The sequence below is a fragment of the Triticum aestivum genome, chromosome 2D (genome assembly GCF_018294505.1).
Source record: "Triticum aestivum cultivar Chinese Spring chromosome 2D, IWGSC CS RefSeq v2.1, whole genome shotgun sequence".
Taxonomy (NCBI): domain Eukaryota; kingdom Viridiplantae; phylum Streptophyta; class Magnoliopsida; order Poales; family Poaceae; genus Triticum; species Triticum aestivum.
The window spans coordinates 576452343-576470573 of NC_057799.1; the positions used below are offsets into that span (position 1 = coordinate 576452343).

At 45.6% G+C, this 18231-nt stretch overlaps 1 pseudogene; it reads left to right on the top strand.

Moving 5' to 3' along the window:
• LOC123054636 (probable aminodeoxychorismate synthase, chloroplastic) overlaps positions 1-4384 on the top strand; it is a 31481-nt pseudogene extending 27097 nt beyond the window's left edge.
• Positions 4385-18231: the final 13847 nt, after the last annotated feature.

Genomic DNA, 18231 nt, shown 5'->3' on the forward strand with positions numbered 1-18231 from the left:
GGCCAATAGGGTAAGCCCGTGGCGAGGGCGGTTTATGTCTTCTGCGGCGAGGCTCATTTTAACTAACTCGAGCCTCTCTTCCCTGCCCCTATTCACTATGGGGATGTTCTTACTAGCTGATGGCGTGCACGCTAAGCTAGATACACCGCGATCCCGGTTCTTTTGGGAAGGAACTGGCATCAAGCGGAAATATCACCTGGTAAAGTGGGCGGCTGTTTGTAGGCCAAAAAAATTCGGAGGTTTGGGATCCTAAACTCCAAACTAATGAACGTCGCCCTACTGTCCAAATGGTGGTGGCGGCTTGCCCAAAACGAGACGAGTCTTTGGGCTCAGCTGCTAAAAGCCAAGTATTTCCCAAATGGGAATCCTTTCAGTGCCTCGGCCAACGGCTCCGTGTTTTGGAAAGGGATCCAAGCGGTCCGACCAGCTTTTGCTATTGGGGCCAAATTCCAGATTCAAAATGGACACTCCACTCGCTTTTGGCTGGACCATTGGCTGGGCGCCTCTCCCCTTTGGCAAAGTCACCCCAATTTATTTCGGATCGCCACTGACATCAACATCTTAGTGGGAGAGGCAGCCCGTACTGACCCTCCAGCGATCCACTTCATGCGGGCCCTTTCCAACGCCGAACGGGAGGCATGGGACGACCTAGTTCATCAAATTGGTGACAACCGTATAGGGCCGGGCGAAGATTTGGTAGAATGGAGCTTGACAGCGTTCCGGAAATTCTCGGTTAAATCCTTATACAACAAGCTTACTGAAGGGACAGCGCTTGATATAGCTAGGGGGCTGTGGAAGGCAGGCCTGCCCTTGAAAATTAAAATCTTCATGTGGCAAATGCTCAGGAATAGGCTGCCCACGTCGGATAATGTGGCAAAACGTAACGGTCCGGCTGACGGTACTTGCACTGTGTGCGGTCTAGGTGAAGATGCTAACCACGTCTTTTTTAGATGCCACCTAGCCAGGTTCGCGTGGAGTGCAGTTAGGGAAGCCTTCCACTCGAACTGGAACCCAGCCTCGGGGAACGACTTGATATCCATCCTCAAAACCACGAGAGGGACCAGTAGTAGAATCGCTTGGCGTTGCGTAGGGGCGCTACTCTGGGCTATTTGGACGACGCGCAATAAAATTACGATTGAGAAAAAATTCCCTAACCACCCCGCGGATGTGATCTTCAAATGCCATCTTTTTTACAGACGTGGACTCCGCTGGGGAAGGAGCGCGATGCTGAGCGCATGTCGGAGGCCATGGCGCGCATCAAGACTATCCAGTTGATGGCTAGACAAGACCCGCCGACTCGATGATGCTTTTGGAGCCTTTGAGGCTGTTTCATGTTAGATAGGTCTTCAGCGTTGGATGCTTTGGCTGGTGTAATGATGCCTTCGCGTGGAACCTCCTTATTGTTTCATTGCCGTCTTGGACTGAACTTGTTTTTCTGCTTTTCTTGGTTGTATCCTGTTGAACCTGGTGCCTGAGGGCTTTATTAATTTAAAGCCGGACGCGTCTAGCGTCTTCGTTTCAAAAAAAAAACTGCGATCCTCAGCGGGGGACACCTCGGGACCAGAATCGCGAACAGCAATTGTCCCTCCCTCTAGAGGAAGTTGAGCTTATAGGTAGGAATGCAAGCGGGCATCCTGCATAAGCCCGCAAAAGCTGGGGGCCAGTACAAATTGAGCTACAGCGCTAAAAATATCATACAACTAATCTGACTGGTTTTGAGTACGAAGTGGGACAGGTACGGATGTGGCTCTGCATCCCAATTCATAAGTCCGTGCTCACCATCATCTCCTTGTCTTTGACTTACATTGTTTGTATTCTACATCTAATATTATGAACTCGTGCTAGATTTGATTTGTATTAACCTAATGTATACTACTAACTCTTCAGCTCATCAGCAAGCTTAATCTTGCTTAGGAGTTCCAGTTTCTCACAAATTCACATTTCACAGGAAATTCAGTCCATTCAAAACAATGAAGAGGATTTTCAAGGGCTTCCATTTGAATTCCACGGTGGCTTTGTTGGATATCTAGGGTACGTACATTTTTTTATCATGGCTTCATCACGGGCTGAGTATTTAACACTTTTCCTGCTTGCAGTTAGGTTAGGCCACCTCCAACGTGACGAGACATTTGGTCCGCTCCTATCTGTTTTGGTCCGCTTGACTGAAAATCACGGCCCAACGCGCCGCCCCCACAATAATTAATGTTTGCCATGTGTCTGTCCGAACGAATTTCTGCACCAAATTTGAGCCTGAATTGCATCCACACGGACCGAGATGGACATGCACCCCTTCTGCTCGGTGTCTGCCTCCGGCCTGCATATCGGCCACCCAGTCACATCCTTCGGCCCCTATTAAATGCCTTGTGCACGCTCTGGCTCACCCGTCAACCACAGGAAACGGTCCACGCCTGTACTTTTTAGTGGCAAACGTGCAGTGGGCGCCGCCTCATCCACTTCCATCCTAAAGTCCACATCTAAGCTTGCTCCCCGGCAGGCGTACACCAACCCTAGCCCCCGCCACCACGGGCTTCTTCAACAAAGCGTGGTAAGCATGACCACAAGGCCGGCTGCTCGTCAATGTGTCATCCGGCCAACTTCACGATGGCGCCGCAGTGCCGGCCAGCAAGCCAGCGCTTGTACAATCCCATGCACCGCTACCAATAACATTGGGAGTACTGCGTGCTTCTCTCATGGCCGGACATCAACCTCCCGCAAGGCTGGTGCCTCAACCCCGACAGGTTCCGGTGCCAGCGGTGCCTTAGTCTGAACAGCTGCCGCCGTGCTGAACTGCCGCCCCAGCTCCTCCACCACCCAGACTACGCGGCGAACTCACCAAGCTGGAATGTGTGGTTTGCCACAGAGCGCGATGTGCGCCGATGAGGCAGCGTCAAGATTAGGCCCAGCTCACCACGACCGCCGGTGGTGGTGTAGGAGGAGGAGGAGGCCGCGTACGTCATGGCCCTAGGGGAGGCGACAAGGCGGGTTCTCAAGGAGGCCGACCGTGAAATATGGGCAGGTGGCCTGGCCCTTGGCCTGACTGAATCTGCGGACAGAGAGGGGGCCAACGCGCCACGACCACCACCACCAGCGCCGCCCGTGCCCGAGCCACTCCAATAATGGACGTGGACGAGGACGTTGTGCCCGCCCATGTGGGTGGGAGTGACCAACGAGGAGGAGTGGCGACACATGTACGACACCGAAACGCGGGCATTGGCGATCGAGCGGGAGAAGGCGAAGTGCCAGATGGTGGCCGAGCGGCAGGCGGAGCAGCAGCAGATGGCCCTGGCAGCTTACCAGCAGGACTTCACGTTGATGGAGGAGCCGACGCTCGTCGTCTTAACTAAAGAGGAGGACGACGGCAATGCCTAAGGCTGCGGGCTGCAGGTCTGTTTTTTTATAAATTTTGTATGGTATTGTTTTAAGTTTTAATTAAAGTTAGTGGACTTTCCCCTGCGTTTTAAATATTATAATGTTTTATTTGGATTAAGTTTTTATTTTAACGCTCAAGTCTGAAATGCGTCGCCGGCTCACTTACAGCCCGCCCGACAAAAGCTGACGTCTTCGCCTGGCCTTACTCCTTACTCCTTGAGATTGTTGTTCATAGTTTTCTGCTTCACAAACAATCGACGCATTCTTTTGTCCCCATTCACATATTTATATTCTATGTTTCTCTTAGAGCTTTTTTATTTTATTCAAGTATCATAGTTTGTTTTGAAGTTCGCCCAGCTCTTATCTGACATCAATAGATTATCTTTATACCAGGTATGGTCTTAAAGTTGAATGTGATGCATCATCTAACAAAGCTAAATCAAGTACTCCTGATGCATGCTTCTTCTTTGCTGATAACCTTGTGGTGATCGATCACAACAATGGTGATGTATATATTCTATCATTATATGATGAGTATTCTTCAAATAATGGGAATGGAATTTATGGTAATGCAACACATACTTCATGGTTACTGGAGACTGAGAAGAGGCTTCTCAGGATGGTTGCTATGGCGCCCACACTACCGATTAATAGAAATTCGCTGGTCGGATCAAGAGATGTGAATAAGCATAGTTTTGTTGTAGAAAAATCAAAGGATCAATACATTAAGGATGTTCAGAGTTGCCTGGATTTTATCAGAGACGGAGAAAGTTATGAGTTGTGCCTGACTACTCGTATGAGGAGAAGGATAGAAAATATAAATGCCCTGCAACTATACCTTAAATTGAGAAAGCAAAATCCTGCCCCCTATGCAGCCTGGTTTAACTTCTCCTCAGTCAACCTGAGTATATGTTGCTCTTCTCCTGAACGGTTTCTGAGAGGCAAAACCAATCAAAGGTACTATAGCACGTGGCAGAACACCCGAGGAAGATGAGTGTTTACGTTTGCAACTGAAGTACAGGCAAGTATATGAAATATGTACCCTTCCATTTTCCATACATCATTTTTTTCCGATTAAACATGGGCCATATAGTTTCTTATTTTTCACACTTGGTTTTTGCACTACTTACAATCATTGCAGTCAGATATCGAAATAATGATTTTTCTTTTGGATTAATTTACTTTGTGAATGATTCGACCCTTTGAGTGCTAAGCATGTCAATTGTACGACCTTTAAACGTCAAGGTTTTTTCAACAATCCTACTGAGAAACCAACTACACCTGTGGAAACTATTTATTTTTTTCATAACATTATCATGGTTTTTTCATCGAAAATGACATGATTATATAATAATATAGGTAGTTCTTTCGTTGTTATAATAGTAAGAAGATCATACACTTATCACTACTAGAATCCGGAGCATTGCCCAGGTTGTTTGCCGAGTGCATTTCATTATCTACTAGGCAAACATGACCTTTGTCGAGTTCCATGAAGAAAATACTAGGCAAAAGGATGACACTTGGCAATTAATGAGTACTGCCACATGGCACTCGACAAACACATGTTTTGTGGAGTTCCTGCAACGTGGTGGCACTGGGCAAACACATTTTTTTTCTTCCAACCGCGTTCTTTTGTTTCATTTTTTTATATATCATATATTTTCCTTTTTTGCATTTTATGCTCTGTTTTTGCTACATTTTTTTTCTTCCTCCTCTCTATTTAGTCTTCAGTCATTTCGTGCATTGTTTGGCATTTACTACATATAATTCAAAATTGAATGTAAGTGCATCAAAAAATAAGAAAAATGTGTTGAAAAATCATATTTATGTTATTTAGTATATGTTTAGGCTAATCCAATAAAATAAAAGGCATTCTGAACCTGAGGGTGTGAAACCTTGATCCCGAACATGGAGATGACTGGACTTTTCAACATAAGAAATGCAAACAAAGTCTAAAACACATGAACCTTGCATGGTGCCCAAATATTTCATCACTTTTGTGTGGTAAAACTTTCAGCAGGTTTTGCATAATTTGATACGTACACTACTCGGAAATTGCACCATTTCGAATGAAGAATCTTTTTTTCTAGACAAAACAGGTCAGGTTTGAAGATAAAGTGATTGTTCCTTTACTGGTTAAGATTGAATATATTTTTCTACACTCAAGATACACAATTAATTGTGACATTAAAAATTGGGCATATTTTGATGTCCCTTTGCTAATCTAAGTCATTTGTTCATTGTCTAGGCATTTAGTGCATATAAGTAAACTTTGAACTGCAAGTGCTTCAAAATTTAGGAACATTAGGTTGAAAAATCGTATTTTGCTCTTAAGTCCATATTTAGGCTTTATGCAATAAAATAAAATAAATTCCGAGCCTTAGGATGCTAAGACTCGACACCAAACATGGGGATGAATGGTGTTTTGAAAATAAGTCAGGCAAACAAAGTACAAAAAATATTAAACTTATCATGGTGCCCTCATATATAATCAATATGTTGTCGTACATATTTGAGTCAGTTTTCAAAAAAAAAATCACATATATTGCTTGGAAACTAGACCATCTTTGTTGTCGAATCGTGATTTTTATAGGCAAAGCGTCAAGTTTGAAGGCAAGGTAACGATTGCTTCATCAGTTGAGATTGATTCATTTTTTTCTACACTCAAGATATACTATTATAAGACGGATGTCAAAATTTGGCATATTTTTTGGTCCGGATGCTACATTTGATTTATCATTTCATTTTCTAGGCATTCAGTGCATCTAAGTAAATTTGAACACCAGGTGCATAATTTGTTTTGCATTTTTAGTTTTTAAAATCATATTTGTGCCCTGAGGTCCATGTTGCCTTATAAAATAAAAGGGAACTAATTTGAACCTCAGAGTGCCAAGATTCGGCCCGAAAATGAAGGCTATCGATTTTTCAGTTATAAGAAATGCAAACGAAGTCTAGAAAACATGAAACTTGGCAGACCTCATATGACATCAATATGTTTTGGTTAAGAATTGAGACAGTTTCAAAAAAAAATGTCACATAGCCTTCTTAGAAACTAGACAATCTCCAAGAAAACATTGTTGTTTCGAAAGGAAACAAGTCAGATTCAAAGGCCAGTTAATGGCTTCTTCACTGGTTGACTTTTAATTTTCTTTTAATACTCAATTTACATCATTACTTGAGATATGTTAAATTTTGGAAAAAATACGGCTTCTTTTCCATTATTGAAGTCATAAATGATTTCATAGGTATATGATGGATATAACTAAAAAATAGAATCAAATGAAAATAAAGGAAAATAAAAGAGAGAAGAGAAGAAAGAAAACAAGAGAGAAAATAAATGAAAGAAAACTATAAAAGAAATGAAAGAAAAAGGGAAAGCAAGAAAATGTCTTTGTTGAGTATTCTTAAAATACACTCGGCATCTTTTGGTTTGTAGGGTGTGGGGCATATGGATGACATGTCATCAATCCACACCATCCACCACCCCGAGATCAAATAGCCAGTTTCCTCCTCCCTGCCACTCCCTCCCCTCTCTCTCTCTCTCTCTCTCTCTCTCTCTCTCTCTCTTATCATCTCTTAGGGCATCTCTAGCGCCGACCCAGAATTTTACACCTGCACCCATCCATGGATAGGGCACACCAGTCCGCGGATACGGATGCGGAAGATGGCCATTCAACGCTACCCGCATGCATTTCAAACATTGTTTCAGCACACCGTACGAATTTTGTCCAAAGCGGATGATATTCATACAAATTGTAGCACATTCATTACATTTCGGATTGTTTTCATTTAGGGTGGGGGCGGGGGGGGGGATCTAAACAAATACTACGGGTAGTGGCCGTCGTCAAGACCTTCTTGTTCCCTTCCTACAATCACGCCCTCCATCTTCCATCTCAAAGAGCACCGAGAATAAGACCCGCGAAAATTCGGTCGGCGGCGAGGAAGAGTAGAACGTTGGAGAAGGACCGGCTGACATGGGGCACAAGGCCATGCCGCTACCCATGCCCTACTCATTCTCGGAGAAGTCCGCGGCCTATTCGTCGCTGATGGACGTGAGTTTAATGGTGAAAATGAACCCACCGGTGCGGCCAAGCAGTATTTGGCGGGGCGTAGGACGCGCAGCAACCGGTGTTCTTGTCTGCTATGTCCTGTGCGGCGCGAGCAACCTTGTAGATCGCACACTGCTCCAAGACGAAGTCGCCGTTCGCTGCGGCCATTGCCACGGCGGTCTCCTCGCTCGCGCACTCGCCATTGATTTGGCACTTCGCCAACCGGTGCTACTCGAGGACCTGCTGGAACGCCGACATCGGAGCCAGTGCAGGCTGCTCCTCCACTATGGCAGCATTGAAGTGCGTGTGCACCTTCTCCATGGTCAGGCCCACTTCACCAGTGCGGGGTCTGGTGCTAAGTCGTCATCGGAGTCCGTCTTCATCGTGAGATCGTCGTTGGACAGATCGGAGAGATGGATGGCATGTCGACCTCGATGCGCCTGGCATGACGGCTCTGCCAGGCGGCTTTGTTGTGCGTGGAGCTAGCCGAGTGTGGCTCCCTTTAAATAGCGTATTTCAGTGAGGCTAATCGTCAGGATGCGTCAATGGGCGGTGCCGGTGTGGGTTTCTCGGCCAGCGAGCCTGTTTAATGGCAGCATACGGATGGACGACCATTGATTGGCCATGGTAAATATCCGTTTTGTCCAGTCCGGTCCGCGTATCTCCGGCATTGAATAGGCGCGGACAACGGAAACGCGACACAAGCGGCGCCCTTGTGCGCATGCCGCTTCATTGCCGGAGCCAGTGAGATGTTGTCGTCTGCTCTGTGCGGGCGTCAATACGAAGCATCCGCTCTAAAGCGGCATGAATGCGAGCAGCTAGCGCCGCGTGGAAAGGCATGCGAGACAGGGAGGAGCTATTTTGGTGGGCTAGGGTCGTGAAAAGCGGGTGTGACAGCGGTTGGGACGCTGGTAAAGTCATCCCATTTCTCCGGTTTGTGAGAAAAAATGAGTCCAGACCAGCCCGCGGACCAATATAAAACTGCGTTGGATGACAAAACACGTCTAGACCATATGTTCTCTCTATCTATCTCTCCACCGCCAGCTCGTGTCTCCGTTGCCGGCTTGTCCGCGGAAGCAGCGGGCGAAAGGACTCCGTGAAGGGCACGGCTAGGCTGTCAATGGCCCTCCAGTGGAGCTCCTCGGGGAGGCATCGACGCGCAGGAGCGGCAGCGCCATGCTCGAGCCCGACGTATGGGCTAATCGATCGATTGATTTATCTGGACGTGCCATGGTAGTACTTAGGTTTTAGTATGTCTTTGCTAATTACTCATGAAAAAGAACCCGACAAAATAAAGTTTGCTGGCTAGAGTCCAGGCGAGTCGTGTTTGCGAGTGTTTCGCTCAGCAGACACTTTGCCTTTTTTGTAATTGATGTGTGCCATTGTCACCGGGCAAAGTTCAAAAATCCTGTAGTGTTAGAGGGAATAGAGAGGAATTGGCGTCATGCGTTGGATGTTGTATTGAGCCACTCGGAAGATTTATATAGAGTATAAGGCTTGGTGGTAAGAAGCATCTCCTAGAGATAAGGCAGAAGATGATTACACATCATAGTCTATCATATATAGAGATATGTCTATATACTCCAACATTCTCGGCAGTCATAGCGTTAGCATCGCAGGAGCGTCGTGAACGGTCAGAATGGAGAGAATAGCAGCCGACGGGCCGCCACAACCGATGCGATGAGGAACAACCTGGACGCTGTGATGCAGCTGATGTGGGAGGATGATGGGCGCCCAAGCAGTAACCACGGCGGCGCATGGCGTGTAAGTGGCCGTGGCCGAGCGAGTCAAACATAGGACCGCCCGAGCGACAGCCATATCAGCGTGCTCGCGACACATGCGTGCAGCCCGAGGCACTTTTCAGCCCGAGACGATGAAGATGTCGATGAAGTAACGCGTGGGGTCGACAGCGGCAGCGGACAACTCAAACCGATTTTATAACCAAAAAGAAAAATGCCAGTCAAGATGACCAGCGGGAGAGAGAGAAACCCTGATCAAACGATCAGAGAAAAGACTCTCTAGGGCAGCCGGTCAACACGACCTGCGGACGAACCCTAGGTACGGACGTTGCGGCCCCCGATGGCGATCATGTAGACCGACTGCCCCGAGGGCAGCGCAGAGCAGAAGCGGCTGCGGCTAGGTTTTGGATCGGTTAGGCTGATACCATGTTAGAGGGAATAGAGAAGTATTGGCGTAATGCGTTGAATGTTGTATTGAGCCTCTCGGGCGGTTTATATAGAATATAAGGTTTAGAGGGCAAGAAACCTTTCCTAAAGATAAGGCAGGAGAGATTGATACAAATCATAGTCTACCATATATAGAGATATGCCTACATACTCCAACATGTTGTACAATGTTTTTTACTTTTTGCGAATGCAGTACTGTGTTTTTTGTTCGCAGGAGATTTCTATTCATTAATTTTGTAGGGTGTGGCTAGATCTCAGCCAACTGAGATTTAATCAAGTTTTAGTCAAATGACACAATATATAGAAAGAAGAAGAAAAGGTAAAAGAAATTTTACAAGAATCTTCACGTAAGATCTCAAGAATATAGCATCCACTTAGACTTTGTTAACTCTCAGTTTACTGAGATTTAGCAATCCTGAATTTTGTAACAAGCACCTTAGCTCACAGATGTGGTTCATTCTTGCGTGTCCTCTTGGCTGTTATGTACCACTGTCATGTAGATGTCTTCGATTTTATTCCTGCTAGCTCGTGAATCGGGATGCCACATTGCTCATAATGCTGATACTGTTTTTGTTCTGCATATGTTCAACAGTGAAAAGGATCAGGCTGAGAATTTGATGATTGTTGATCTCTTGAGAAACGATCTGGGCAAGGTATGCGAGCCTGGGAGCGTGCACGTTCCTCGCCTCATGGACGTCGAATCATATAAATCTGTTCACACCATGGTGAGCACCATCCGGGGAACAAAAAAGCCTGATGTAAGCCCCATTGATTGCGTGAAAGCCGCGTTTCCAGGAGGCTCAATGACGCCCCGAAAGTCAGATCGATGGAGATCCTCGACATGCTCGAGAGCAGCCCGAGAGGCATTTATTCCGGGTCGATTGGGTTCTTCTCCTACAACAGCAGGTTCGACCTGAACATCGTGATAAGGACAATCGTGCTGCATGACGGAGAGGTCTCGGTTGCGGCAGGTGGGGCGATCGTGGCGCTGTCGGACCCCCAGGCTGAGTATGCGGAGATGATGCTCAAGGCGATGACGCCAACAAGGGTGGTCGAGTAGTGCAGCCCACAGATAGGGCAGAGCAGTCCGGCGCAATCGTATTCTGTGCGGACGACAATAAGTTATTTATTTGTTACTTTTTGCGAATGTACGAGTCTAAGTTATTATAGGAGCGAAGGGCGACGACAGGACCTTGTCTCTCACTGTTAAGTATACAGCAACAACCTACTTCTCAGTGCGATCTTGTCTGGAGTTTGATCACAAACTTGGTCCAAGAACATTACTGGCTGATTGTGCTTCCCTAGGTCGGCCTGACGCCCGAGGCTTCGAGGTTCACCGCCCTGCAACAAGAAGAACGAACGAAGAACGAGGAAGAAAAAGAACAAAAGGAGAAGATAAACGTAAACGTAAAAGTTGTAGATGATTTGTGGATTGCTGTTGTTCAATCGGCCGTCACCTCTCATCTATTTATGACGCGTCTGGACTTCCCACACAAGAAAATGACTAAAAATTACATCTAAAACATCAAAAACCTTAACCTAACTCAGTCAGGAATCTTTGGCTACTTTCCGGATCAACTCGAAGCCACCGAGTGGTTTGCTTCGGTCCCACCAAGTGAACGTGTCCAACCTTCTGTACTCTTCTATATTTCACTCAGAATTTCCGAGCAAACTCGGTCTCACAGAGTAAAATCAACTCGGTCGGTCCGAAACGACTCGGCCACTTTGCATGTGCTTAGAGTGATAAATATATATCTGCCATTATTTGATTGAATCCTTGATGCAAACTTGGGTGAAACCTTCTCAACTTCATTAACAATCCGATGATAAAGTTTCATAGATATGTATCTCAAAGTCATCGTCCAAACCATATTGTTCACCCTTCTGCTAGGATTTTGCTGATAACACTACTAGAGAACAGGGCACTAGTCCCGCTTCCAGAGGGCCTATTTAGTCCCGGGGCTAAAGCCCAAAACCTTTACTCCTGGTTCGCTTACGAACCGGGACAGTAGGGGCTCCACGTGGCCGCAGCAGGTCGCCCAAGCAGGAGGACCTTTAGTCTCGGTTGGTAACACGAACCGGGACCAAAAGACTACCACGCGTCAGCAGTTCGCAGGCGCTGGGGTTTTTGTTTTTTTTAAGGGGCAGGGGTTTTGCAGGGTTAATTTAGGGGTTTCATATTGTATTAGCTAGCTAATAGAGAGAAATGACATCTCTTTCTCCGTGCTTGGTCGACGCTAGCTACTATACATATAGAGAGAACTCGACACGCTAGCTAGAGTAAGCAAATGAAGGAATCATTAATTACACTAGATCGTCATGACATATACAGAGAGAAGTGACCTCTATTTCTCCGAGAGATTGGTCGAACAACAAGTTTTCGTATATCGACACTACTACATATATACAATATAACATCTCTTACAATCCCTATCTAAAATCCATTTCAATTTCCACATGGCATTCTCCCTTCTCATTTATGACGTGGTCGAGAAAAAAATCACGCCAATTTCTCTTGAATTGCTCAAATGGGATCATGTGGTAGGAGTTCATCCAGCATCTGCCACATCTAATTTAAAGAAGGGGGTCAATACATATATATGAATGAAACTCAACACAAATGATGGTATTAAAATAAAATTTTAAATATTATTGTTTACGTACTTCAAATTTTTTTGCAGAGCAGCCCCGCTGAGAGGTCGCGTTGCAGATGAACTCGCAAACGTAGTATCCACATAAATTATTCGTGCCTTCCTGCCACAAGACCTTTACGAGGAATAGAGTTCAATCAAACTAATAATCAAGCATGATAAATTGTATCGATTAAACTAGAATAAATGGGAGATGAGTGGAACTAGCTAGTACTACTTACTTTCGGGTGTGTAAATCGCAGATCCCTCGGTAGTCCCGGAACTATTCTGGCGAACTCTTTCCAAACCCTGTCAGACAAAAAAATTAATTACTTGATATCAGAAAATGAACAAAGTTGCCGATATGGTGCGGTAATGATTGAATAAACTTACTTCTGGAGCATTGCAGTTATGTCCGCATAGTCCTGGGGATCTTTTTGTCTCGAGTCTAAAACAGTTACTACTCCCCGGTCAAGCTTAATATCTAGCAGAATAAAGTGGAAGCTACGCATGCATGCATAACTCATCAATTACATTATTATAATTAACCTCGAGTAAGCCAAACCGAATATGCACAAGACAGTAACAATCACTTGAAGTAGTCCGGAAAGAGTATTTTCCCATTTGATTTAGATGTAACGATTGTAGAAAGTTGTCCTGAGTATCTTCGACTCTCTTTTTAACCGACCATTCAGTTATGGTATTTGGGTTAATGAACCCAATGTCATAGATTTGTTTTTTTTTTGCATTCGACAATCTTCAGGCTGCATAATATAGTGAGGATAATTATAATTATAATTATATATATATATGCAATGAAAGAGGTGAGCTATAGAGACTTAATTACATAAGTAATACTTATAGACAGTAGCAAGTCACGAGTTGTTTGTCGAGGGCGTCTTGTTTGTATAACTGGAATAACTCCACAAATTAAACAGGCAACAGATCAGTTCCAACGAGGTCGTGCTCCTCTTTAATTCTCAGCATCAAACTATCCTTCCCAGACTTCCTGCAGCTATCCATGTACCATTCATGCAATCTTCGCATCATCGTTGTTAGAGAAGGATGATCAGGTTTGACGAGAGGCTTCCCATGCTCGTATCTGAAGATCTCTACTGCCTCTAACGTTTCAAACTCTACATCATCGCTCAGGTAATCACCAGCATTGCTACCGGGCAATAGCCCCGGATGATTAGCGACGATATCGCTAGACACCCTAAGCGCGGGGCACGATTGCATCGCCTGTTCGCCGAGCTGGGGAATTGTTTTCCCACTTCTTTGTTGTGCTAATATTGCATCACTGGAAGTACTTCCCGACCGCTGCGCTTCCTTATATGTCCTTTCAATAATGCGCTCATAGTTGGATTGCGGTGGAGGCGGTGCTGGTCGCTTAAGAGCGTCCAGAGTGCGCTCCACTTTCACCGGATCTAACGTTTCCTTCGGAGGTGGAGGTTCCATGCAAAAAAGTCCCTCACTTCGGCAGCACAGATGTCCGCGTTTTCCTTGTCTGTCCTCTCATAGAGTAACTTTTCCGGAGCCTTGAGACATGGACCGTATTTGAATTGCTTCCCGCCTCTGATTGTACTACTAGCCGCCGGAGCGGCGGCGTCTCTCGTCCGCCGTTGCTGACGCGACGGAGTCTGCTGACACGCCGGAGGAGGCGGAGGAGGAGCCGGAGTGCCCTCACGCGCCAGAGGAGGCAGAGTGCTCCGACGTGCCGGAGGAGGCGGAGGTGGAGCTGGAGTGGCCTCACGCGCCGGAGGAGGCGGAGTGCCCTGATCACAGAACCGTACCAGTAGCGCTTGTAAAAAAGAATCGCCACTACTACTTACCACTAGCGCCCGTAAAATAAATGCACTACAGCTAAGATTATAGCAGTAGCATGCCATGCCAAAGAAGCGCTACTACTATAATTCCGACACTGTTCTCCGCAGGCTAGGAATAGTAGCAGCGAGCTCAAGGAAAGCACGCTGCTGCTAAGATGGTTGTAGCAGCGTGTTTTGCGCGGGAACCGCTACTGATAATGAAAAGAAAAGAAAATAAAAACATATACAAAAGTAAATGAAAGTGAAAGAAATAGAAAAAATGGAAAGGAAAAAAAATAAAATGTGAAGGAAAATAAAAGAAAAATAAAATAAAGGAGAAAGGCATAGCAGCAGCGTACTTTCAGTACAAGCGCTATAGCTAACATATCAGTAGCGCGTTCTGTTAGCCCGCGCTATAGCTATGTTAGCTATAGCTAATGTAGCAGTAGCACATTTTCGCGAACGCGCTACTGCTATTTTTGACTTAACCGCGCGGTTCTTCTTCCCCTCGGCCACTTCCCCCAACCTCGATCTGATGTAGCCGCCGTTGTCGCCCTGCATCGCCGTCGGCCGCCGCGCGCTCTCACATCGCCCTCCGCACGCCCGCTGCTGCCCTCAACCCCAACCCCGTCTTCGATGCCGACCCCGACCCCGACCCCGACCCCGACGTCGATGCCGCGTGCCCCTCCCTCGACTGCTCCCTAACTCCGCCGGCGCCCGAGGTGAGCATGCCTACACCTCCTGCTCCTCCTCCCCTACCTCTGCCGAGCTAAGATTCCTAGGGTTCCTATGGTAACATCCATGGAGATGTCATGGTAAGGTTTTTTTAGTATTACGACATCTGTGCATCTTTTGCATAAATTCTTCTAAAACTGAACTACATTGCTAACTACGAAGTTATTACTATGTTTTTCAACAGATAATCCCGCAGGAGTGTGTGCCTCATCTGATGTTTCAGAAAGGTTGCCTTGATGTTTTGAATATATGGCCAGGTCATCCTATGAATCACTCCTATTCATATTGGATTTCTAAAACCAATGAAGACATGACAATCAAAGATTGGAAAAAAATGTATGGTCACTCGTAGGGAGCTACTTGGAAGCAACATTGTGCGAAGGGCAATAATTGGAGATAGGATAATCTTCATTCTTCATAATGGAGAGTCAGGGCCTATCTTGTTTTATGCTATTTTACCAAAGAGAAGGTACTAGGTCCTATGAGAGAGAAGTAGGTCCTAGGTACAATGTGTTAATGATGATGAGGAGGAGTTGTGATTATGACTAGTGACCAACTTGCTATATGATGTCTCATTGATGAAAATGATGATCATGAGGAGGTGTTATATGACAATGATGTATTATGATGATAAGTTGTTAATGATTTGATGATGATGATGATGATATTTATTATATCATTGGGTGAAAGAACCGCAGATTAGTTTCAAGTGGATGGACATCCACTTGAAACTAGTCCACGGTTCTTTCACGTCGTGATGTAATAACTCATTATGATCTAAAAACAATCTTTAAATTGCTACTGTATGAAAACTTGTATAAAGGTGTATGAATACAACATGAAATAAAAAAGAAGTAGAATAAGGAATAATAGTAGTAGCGCGGGCTGCCAGAAGCGCTACTAGTAATTACCAGTAGCGCTCTTCCGAGGAAGCGCTACTACTAAGTGGATATAGCAGTAGCACGGGTGGACACAAGCTACTGATAATATTTAGCAGTAGCGCCTTTTCACAAGCGCGGTTGCCCGCGCTACTGATAGGCCAAAAACACGCGGTACTGCTAGGCTTTTCCCTAGTAGTGTGCCCTGACTCGTAGATGAGGAGGCGTCCAATTTGGAATCTTGATGTACTCCTTCCTCCATAGACATGTATTCCTTAAATCTGCTCGCAGATGATTCTCCCCTTCACCTATAGGGAAGTCAAACTCCGGCTCCTCAAATCCCTCCATTATTTCATCCACCGTCACAACAGCATAGCCATGTGTTATCGGATGGCAATGAACAGTACCCTCAGCTTGAGGAGGTATAGTAGAGCCGACCGCCGCCTTCAAAGTCAGGTTCATGAATTTTGTCATTAGCTCGCAATTTTCAGCCTCTGTGATACTATCCTGAGGGTAGCGAGGAGCCGTGAAATCAGGCTGAACGAGCTCCGTGGAAGCCACACAGCTTCTCCGCTAAGATGCTGGGTAGCTTCTGGGGCAGCATCGAAGCAAGGATCTTCGTGCCACTGTGAGATGTTGGCCGGTTGCTCGCTGGCTCTCAAGTTCGTCTAGCGCTGCTATTCTTCCATTGAGCTTCTCCATTTTGCTCTTCCTCTCTCGGCTTCTATAACCACCGCTGAGATGGTTGGTCGGGAAACCCATGCACCCACGAAATGGAGCCTGGTGTGCCTCGTGTTCCTCCAGGGTGCTCAGGATTCCCGATGACCTCTGTCAGCTTGTCCTTCTCTCTGTCAGGAATGAACGTCCTTTTCTGCGCTGCCCTGATATATTTGTGAAGCTTCTTGATCGGTATTGCAAGTTGCTTGTCCGTCCAAACACACTCCCCTGTCTCTGAGTCCAAAGTTCCCCCAACCCTGAAGAACCAAGTCCTTGCATGGTCTGGCCAATTCAATGTCACTGGTTGGACCCCTTTAGCAAGCAGGTCTTGCTCAACTTTATCCCACAATGGCCGGGCTTTGTAGTAACCACCTGACACCATGTGATGGTGATACTTCTTCTTTGCAACATTTTTCTTGTTTGTCGCTGACCTTTTCAGACCCTTCTCTGATTTCTTGTAGGCCACAAATGTGGGTCATTGATCTCTTATATTCTTGTATCGACTGGTGAATTATGTAGTCTTCCATTTGTAGAGAAACTTTGTGTTCAACTCTCTCTTCCTGTTCCTGAATAGATCAGCCATCTTCTTAAAAGGAAACGCCTTGACCTTTGGCTCTATAACAAGGTTATTCGGATCCTCCTCTGGTGGGAGGCTGAAATTTGTCATCAGCGAGGTCCAAAGATCACCTTTCATTCTATCATGGACATAAGAAACTTTAGGGTCGTCCTTACTCTTAGTCCACTGATGGATGCTTATCAGGATGTTGTCCATAACAATAGCTCCGCACTGAGATACAAATGTGTCCTTGGTCCACTTGGGAGCAATCGGTTGGCCATCGTCCTCGATTTCTGTGATCGTGAACTTTTCATTCTGGCACAACCTTTTCTTCGGGCCTTTACTTCTCCAATGTATCTATAATTTTTTATTGATCCATGCTATTATATTATCTATTTTGGATGTTTAATATGCATTTATATGATATTTTATTTTATTTTTGGGACTAACTGTAAGTGCTTCTAGTGCCCCTTAGTGATTTTGGTGTATTGAAGACTTATAGGTTAAGGGACTAATATGTTTGTGAGTGTACACAGGTTCTATAAGTCGATGAGGAGTTTGATATTTATAGTGAAAGTCAACCCCTAAAAATGAATGTCTTCGGCTGAAGACTTTGGTTGTCCTGAAGACTTTGAAAGTGAAGAAATTGGTGTGACCTTGAAGACTTGGATATTCATGCGAGGATTATGAAGCGCGAAGACTTTTGTTTTCATAGTTCCGTTTTCTTCTTCTTGAGTCATAGGAAACACCGTACTGTTAAAGGGGGTCGAGGTAATACTGAGGAAACTGATTTCCAAGTGATGCTCATCTCAAAATCCTACACCTACCCAATCCTTCGAGTGAAGCCATTGGAAATCTCATATCAGTTCAGTCAATTTCTTCAGTGGCAGAGACGAAGACTCTGAGGAATTTGTTCTGACTGAGGAGTTAGGAATTCGCCAGTGCGGATTGCCTACACAGTGAGGAACATGATAGCCCTAAGGAATTCGAACCTCAAATATCTGACCGTTGCTGTGCTACGCGCCAGCTGTCCCAAAATATCTACCCACCTAACGGTCATATCATTGAAGGGCATTTATGTCTTATCATGTCAGGCTGCTCCCACTACTGGAAGAAGGGATTTTGCCATCTGCCAGTTCTTTGCCGTCTGCTTGCGGACGGCAAAGAAGATCTTTGCCATCTGCTACCAAACGACAGACGGCAAAGAACTGGCAGACGGCAAAGAAGGTCTTTGCCATCTGTTATTTGTTTGCCGTCTGCTGGCAGGTGGCAAAGAATCTTTGCCATCTGTCAGCGGACGGCAAAG